The 7,729-nt window shown below is 40.0% G+C and overlaps 1 long non-coding RNA gene across 1 annotated transcript; it reads right to left on the bottom strand.

Annotated features, from left to right (window-relative positions):
* Positions 1-926: 926 nt before the first annotated feature.
* Positions 927-1,591, bottom strand: LOC112138485. The gene is made up of 3 exons (XR_002917789.1): positions 1,507-1,591; positions 1,339-1,418; positions 927-943 (listed from the first exon to the last, which is right to left on the bottom strand). It is a non-coding gene; the product is annotated as an uncharacterized LOC112138485 (long non-coding RNA).
* Positions 1,592-7,729: the final 6,138 nt, after the last annotated feature.

Raw genomic sequence — 7,729 nt, 5'->3', positions numbered from 1 at the left:
TAACATAAATATAAGAGACACTGCAGGTACAGTACCTAAAGGTACACAATGATCTGGCAGCTGAGATGATGAGGTGAGTACCAACTCCTGCTGGAACACCAGAGACTCTCCAAAGCTTTACAGCTTTGGAGGACCAGGGGGACCTGTATGGGCGGACCAGACAGTAGTTTAGAAATTCAGACCTCCAGGCTCAGAAAAACCGAGAGAGCGGACAACTAGATACAAAAACTGGAAAAGATATTTCATGTATTTTATATTTTGCAGGACTCCAGAATGAAATCTGCCCCTTTTTAAATTTTATTTGTTGCCTTTCTATTGTCTAACTCTTTAGTGGAGGAGCACATCACGTCCTCCTCCACTTTTCATGTGTCTGCATGTTCACAGACGTAGTAAGACTGTGAGGAAGATGTTCTTCGGGTTAAGAATAAACGCTGGAGACGATCGCATCACTTGAAAAGCATAAACACCTCTCAGAAGTTAATGGCAGGTTTTGTGGACAGTCACAAGCAAAACCAGCCGACATTAGTCTGAACTAGAGTGGTGATTGTGGATGAGACTGATGTGATGAAGGATAAACAGCTTTAAGGAAAGAAAATAGAATCTGAAGACAGAAACTGGTGTTTTCTGAAGAAACTTACTCCACTGAATGTCATTTCAGACAAGGTGCTGATGCAGAGAGCTTATTGTAAAGTAAAATACATTTATTTTAAAATGTTGAAACATTACACTCAAGTAACAGGAAGAAAATACTCACATCAGCATGAAATGCTGCAGGAGCTGTCTGACATCTGCTGACAAAAGAACTGAAAAAGAAAAGGGGAGAACTTAAATAAAGAGAGCTGACGTGAACCTGCTAGTTTTTAATTCCATTATTATGTATTCAATGAACTTTCAAAAGTTTGCATTAACACACCTGAAGGTCAACGATGCCATTCTCCTGGTACTGCAGAGAATACAAATAATGCACAAATCAAATGTTTGCCAGTCAAAACAGATCAATAAATAAAGTATTCTGAGATGTAGCTCCTTGTTGAACCTTTCAGCCTGAGAACCCAACAGGCTGCTGTTAGACAGTCTATCCAAAGAACACACTTGTCATTGAACTAAGCCAGAGCAACTTTTCATTTCTGCAGCATCAACCTAAATATTGTTCTGTAGAGATCATCTCAAAACCATCAGGGTGAAGTGAGTCCAGAAAAAGCTTCTGTTTCTTAGCTATAAATATTGTCTGAATGGAGATGTTATCATCATCATCCACAAAACACGACACATCAACCTCTCCCTCTTTCTTCTCTATCCTATTAAAAACACAGAGTGAGAAAGACCGAGGACACTCACACAAAGCAGGTAGAGATCAGCTGGACCTGTCTGTCTGCTCTAAGTGGAAACATCAGCATGACCTCTGACCTGAAGGTTTCCTACATTGATACTAATTAGTAAACATGCACATAGACGTGCACACACACGTACACACACAGGAGAAAAAAAAAACAATCAAAATAGTACCAGCAAGGAGTGCAGTAGGTCAACTTGGAGATCCTTCCAGGTGGCCATAAAAGCAGTAGAGGTCATCAATGTAGACATTTTTCTCCAAAAGGAAACAGAAACACACAAACATTAACACCATCATGTCTATAACCAAAGAAAAGATGCACCAGAATGACAAGTGACATTTTTATTCCCAATCTGAAATAAAAAGAAATACTCTTTAAATCGTGTGTCACATGATATGGCCAAACATTACATAGTTATAACAGACGGTTTTGTTTAGCGGTGCATGCAAACTTTAGAAGCGTGTTTTACTTAATCACTCAAAAGTCTCTCGCAGCATGTAAACACAAGCACGTAAAGCGGCAATAACTCAACTCAACTCAGCTTTATTTATATAGCACTTTCACATAGCAGATAGCTAAAACAAAGTGCTGAACACTAAAAACATAAAAGACAGTCACACTAAGACAAGACAAATAGATAAATAAAACAATAAAATAATAGAAGCAGTAAAATAACAGTGCAAAACAGCAGCAGTCTCAAGATGGGTTAAAAGCCAGGGCATAAAAATGAGTCTTTAGACGGGTTTTAAAAATGGACGACGGTGCTTCTCTAATAAACAATGGCAAAGAATTCCACAGCCTGGGGCCAGCAACCGCAATGGCCCTGTCCCCTCTGAGCTTACGCCTGGACCTTGGTGTCTCCAGAAGGAGCTGGTCAGCTGATCTAAGGCATCGGGCCGGCGAATAAGGAGAAAGCAGCTCAGAGAGGTATAAGGGGGCCAGACCGTGTAAAGACTTAAAAACAAATAAAAGTATCTTAAAATGAATTCTAAAATGTACAGGCAGCCAGTGGAGCGATGCTAAAATCGGCGTGATGTGGTCTCTCTTACGTCCTCCAACCAAGAGGCGAGCAGCTGCATTTTGAACACGTTGGAGGCGTGAGAGAGACGTCTGGCTAAGTCCAAGGTAAAGTGAGTTACAGTAATCCAGCCGAGACGTGATAAAGGCATGGATTACTGTTTCAAACTGTGCAGGAGATAAAAAAGGTTTCACCTTGGAGAGTTGCCGAAGATTATAAAAGCTTGTTTTCACCACTGAGCTGACCTGATGATCAAGCTTAAAATGACTATCAAACTTAAAACCTAAATTAGAAACAGTTGATTTTAAAAAGTTAGTCAAATGACCCAGATCGATTGGAGATGATCCTCTGCGATCATTTGGTCGAAACATAAGTGCTTCTGTCTTGTTCTCATTCAAGCTCAGGAAACTTAGGGCCAACGAGTCCTTAATATCTGCAAGGCATGAAAAGAGCGGGCTAGCTGAGAAGCCGTCCATCTTTTTCAATGGCAGGTATATCTGACTATCATCAGCATACAGGTGAAAAGAAACACCGTGTCTTCTCAGAATGGACCCTAATGGCAGGAGATACAAAGAAAACAGAAGTGGCCCCAAAACGGAACCCTGTGGGACTCCATAAGACACCCCAGCTGTTCTAAGGTTACAATTGATCAGCACTGTGTGCTAACTCCGGCAGAAATAAGCAGAAATAAAGAATTATGACGTGAAGGAATGAAGGTATTGATATGCCTCTGAGCTTTTCTGATTGTTCATAGCTTCGTCATCTGCCGTAACTGAAGTGAGAAAGTAGCTAAAAATGCTACTATATTTTATATTTGGCCATTTTTTAAGGTCATCCTCCCATCCCTCAATTTTATCAGGCACCGGAATTGTTACTCCGGCTCTTTTAAGACATGACAGCTGGTGTTCCCACATTTATATGCCAGAGACTGGGGATATAAATTTTGGCAGGGGATACTTACCTTGGCACAACACCGGGGTCTACCGGAAGTATCACCCTTTACAGGAAGTTGCACCCATAACCCCTGTTACATCAGCTTTTGGGACATTTGGGGGGCTTTAATTGTGCTGTCTGTTGTTTGTTTGCCACATTTTGACAATTTATAACAAACTTATTTAATTCATGAAACTATTGTCTAAAACAGCTTGTGTATAATCCTACAGGTTGAAAGGAGGCATTACGGTTGAATCTACTGGTTTGCATAACTTTCAATGGACTTGGAAGTTAGACGACATTGCCTGAGTGTAATTGGCATTGACTTAAGCAAACTCCATCCTGGTGATGGGATTTGCAACAAACGTTTCACTCAGGATCGTCTGTGTACTGTGTTAGCCTATATTAGCAATGATGCTAGCGTCATTTTATCATTGAGACACTGGTCTCCTTCGGTCTGGACCATGAGTGCCAACCTGAAGAAGCTGGAGGAGAAAAATCCTCAATCTCCACAGAAAATTCTGTGGAGATACTGGCATCAGTTTGCTCTATGTCAAGATTCCTTGTTGAAGACGCAGTGTGACTACGTTACCTCAAGCTAGCTTCTCTGTTAATCACTGTTAAACAGTTTTTCCCCCTTAACTTTTTAACTTTGAATATACAATTATTTTAAAATATAGCATCACTTCCATTTAAACCGTCATAGCTGGCACACACGGTCATTATCAAACATCAGATAAAAAGTAGTTGTATGCGGCTTACCTCAGTCCATTATCGTTCATCCGCCGATGTATGGTCTGGCGACTTACACCAAACACTCCCGATATTTCCTTGACGTTGAAACCATGTAATAAATATCCTTCAATCACATGGAAAGAGTTGTTGATGACAGGTCGCCCCCTTCCAGGTGCGATTGCATCCAGCGGATGAAGGGCTGAGTGCAAGTTGGCCAAGACAACTTTGTCAACACTGATGTCGGTGACGGCAGAGTGTTCAGCCAAACTCTAAAAGCTGTTCTAGTCTGTCACGAGTATCACATGCTGAAACAGTTTCAAACTCCAACTGGGACGCTAGTTCTAACAAATAATTCGCACACAGGTTTTGGAACGCCATGTTGTTTGAAGGTAGAGCTAGCTTTTTTTTTTTTTAACTTTATTAAAACCAAAAGACGACGAAAAGAGAGCCCTGACGTCATCGTGGTGCGCCGGTATCTCAGAACCGCTCATTCCAGATTGCAATAGATTTTTGTTACACTTATTGCGCGGCTGGATGTTAAAACGAAAACGCAATCTCCATTTGCATTGTCGTTTTACTTATGTTACAGAAGGAGCGGTGTTGAAGAAGAGAATGCAAAAGCGGTTCTGAGAACTGCTTTTTAATTTGATTTAAGAGACAGATAATGCAGGTATATTTTGAAAATGAAATATAATTTCTGTTTATGCATTTTAATTTTCAAGTTTGATGTTTCTGATTGAATTTTGGAACACAATTACCAACGAACTTTTTGAAAATGAAATGTCAAATGTCATTTTCTTTATCATTTAAATTAAGTTGCAGAAGGAGCGGTGTTGAAGAAGAAAAAGAAAAAACAATTTTGATAATTGCTTTTTAATTTGATTTAAGAGACACATAATGCAAGTGCATTTTGAAAATGAAATAGCATTTCCAGTATTGACTTTTATTTTTATTTTTGGTACACATACGCTTCCATAGACTGGGATTGGATTGAGACAAATTTGCTGTTCTACAGTAAATGGTTTTGTTCTTCACAATAGTTTGTGTGTCAGTTTGATTGCCTTAGAGTCCAACCACAAAGTGGGCGGGGTTTTTGTAGTAAGATGGCCTAAAACCCTGCAGATGTCTTCCTGCTAAACTGAACTCTGGCTCCTTTTATTGTTTCTCAAGTAAGAAAATTAGGGCAATAAAAAAAATAAAAAGTCAAGGCAATTAAGGGTTACTGGATTTAGTTTTTCAGCGTCACAACTGCACATTTCTTAATGTTTCTTTGTACCTAGAACAACCTATCTAAACATTCCCAGTTATAGGGACCATTAACTTGTCTGTCAGAAAGAGCTCGTAATGACCACCTCTTATGCACAGTAAGAAGGAAAATGTTTTTCGTTTGGCTTTAAGGGGCCCTACCATGAAAAATCTACTTTTGAAGTTTTAAATGCATTTTTTGGCTGCACGGTGGCGCAGTGGTTAGCGCTCTTGCCTCACAGCAAGAAGGCCGCGGTTCAAATCCCAGCTGGGGGATCTGAAACAGAAACATCAACTGGGACCTCACTGTGTGGAGTGTGCATGTTCTCCCGTACATGCGTGGGTTTTCACCGGGGACTCCGGCTTCCTCCCACCATCCAAAGACATGCTTCATAGGTTAATTTGTGAATCTAAATTGCCCCTAGGTGTGAATGTGAGAGTGTATGGCTGTGTGATTGAGGCCCTGCGACAGACTGGCAACTTTTCCAGGGTAAAACTCGCCCTCGCCCATCCTTAGCCGGAATAGGCTCCGGCACCCCTGCGACCCCAAAAGGGGAAAATGCGGCCAAGAAAATGAATGAATAAATGCATTTTAATGTTCGTTCCTCACTATAAAGAACCCCAAAGCGGTATTTTGATCCATTCATGCATTTAAGAGTAATCCTCTAAAAACCTGCACTGTCTGCAGCAGCCCCTCCCATACCCACGAAAACAAGAGGGTGGAAACACGCTGACGTAAGTTTGATGCCAACAGCTCCCTCCAGGAAGAGTCTGTGCTGCAAGCTCCGCCCCCAGACTACATCGAAAACACACCCACCTGAGCTGTGGTGCTAATGTTATAAATTCCTACCACCAGAATCTGTCTCCTGGCAGGAGATAACTACCTTCCTGTACCAGGAACCGCTCTCTGACCCAGATCTTGAGGTGTTCTCGCTTCGTTTCCAATCGGACTGAACTTCGGTTCACTCGGAGATTTCTCAGTCTGAATATGAAAATGAATATAACACCACTAAAAACGTATAACTCGCTGTTCTATGTCTCATTACTGGCACGCGCACCGGCTGCTGCAGTGACATCATCTTAAAAGCTCTATTGTGGTTCCAACAGAACTAAAATGTGGTCGGATGAAATCAAGCTTAATAAAACAACTTTTAACATGATCCACATTGATTCTACCGACGTGTTCTTTAGCGTGCGTACCTTAGTAGTTGTAGCGTCTCCAGTAACCGTCATGCAGGATTCTTCCACGGTATCAAAGTTGCAGTGACAAGTGTTAAAACCTGGCCTTCATACAGACGCTCCAAATCCATCAGCAACATAAAGAGTTTAAATAATGGAAACATCCTGGCAAGCATTTACAAACGCAACAGATCCATCTTTCTCTTCTGTTTTGACCTGCTCCTATAGCTGCTGGTAAATGACTGAGGAGAACTTTAGTCACATGGTTTTGTTTATGAAGTTTGATTGGAAACAGAAAGCAGGCACGCTGAGGAGGGTTATGGAGGCTCATTGGACAATGTACAGGCTCCAGGATGACGTTGTGAAATGGGCGGGACCTACAGGGAGCAAAAGGCTGAGCCTCAGAAATTGAGTCGTGTTACTTCCGTGTATTAAAACGTTCCACAACAATGACTAATATTTCATAAGTATTTTGTTTTTTGTGTTCCAAAGGTAATATATGATCATATATATGGATATAGTTTACTCTGAAAGGTTGAAGAAAATCATGGTAGACCCCTGTAAATAACATGTATTTAAATAGAACTCTTCGTGTTGCCCACATCTCTGTCCACTTCTGCATGTGCAGGTGAAAAAACACAAACTTATAAAATGTAAACATTAAATTACTTCAAAAATTCTAAGAATGTGTTGTTTTTTTAAGAACTGTACTAGTGTTATACATCGTACATTAGTAATTGCCACACTGGGTTTAAATAGAAACATTACTTTATTCATGTTAAATTTCAATTTTCTGCATGTAACATAACTCTAATGAAATTCTTCACAACTCCTGTAGTAATATATATTTTCTTTGTTTAATCCTTGTGTTTCATATGTTTGACTCTTTCTGTGCCTTTAGATAGGAACACATATAAGAAACTCAATGATAAGTTTTGAAAGATAGTTACATGTAAACTAGTGCTGTCATGTGATGTATTTTTTTTTTGTGTGTGATTATTTATTCGCGACTTGTGTTTATCTAATCTAAATAATCTTTTTGAATCTAACCTAATAATTGTTGTTAAATGCCTCATTTTGAGGGATTTTTGTGGGATTTTTAGAGATTTGTGACATTGTGGTGTAGTAAAATCTAAAAATACAAAAACAAAAGTTGAATTTATTGTTAATGTTACACCACCAAGGGGAGTGTTTTCAATCTCAAACTATTGAGAAAAACTAAGCATTAAATTGGAGTCAAAACCCCTTGTGTTTCTACTTCCATTTGCTGCAGTGCCGGTTCTAC

The sequence above is a fragment of the Oryzias melastigma genome, unplaced genomic scaffold (genome assembly GCF_002922805.2).
Source record: "Oryzias melastigma strain HK-1 unplaced genomic scaffold, ASM292280v2 sc00539, whole genome shotgun sequence".
Taxonomy (NCBI): Eukaryota; Metazoa; Chordata; class Actinopteri; order Beloniformes; family Adrianichthyidae; genus Oryzias; species Oryzias melastigma.
The sequence above is the reverse complement of the archived record's forward strand: the minus strand, read 5'-3'. Positions and strand labels throughout refer to the sequence as shown.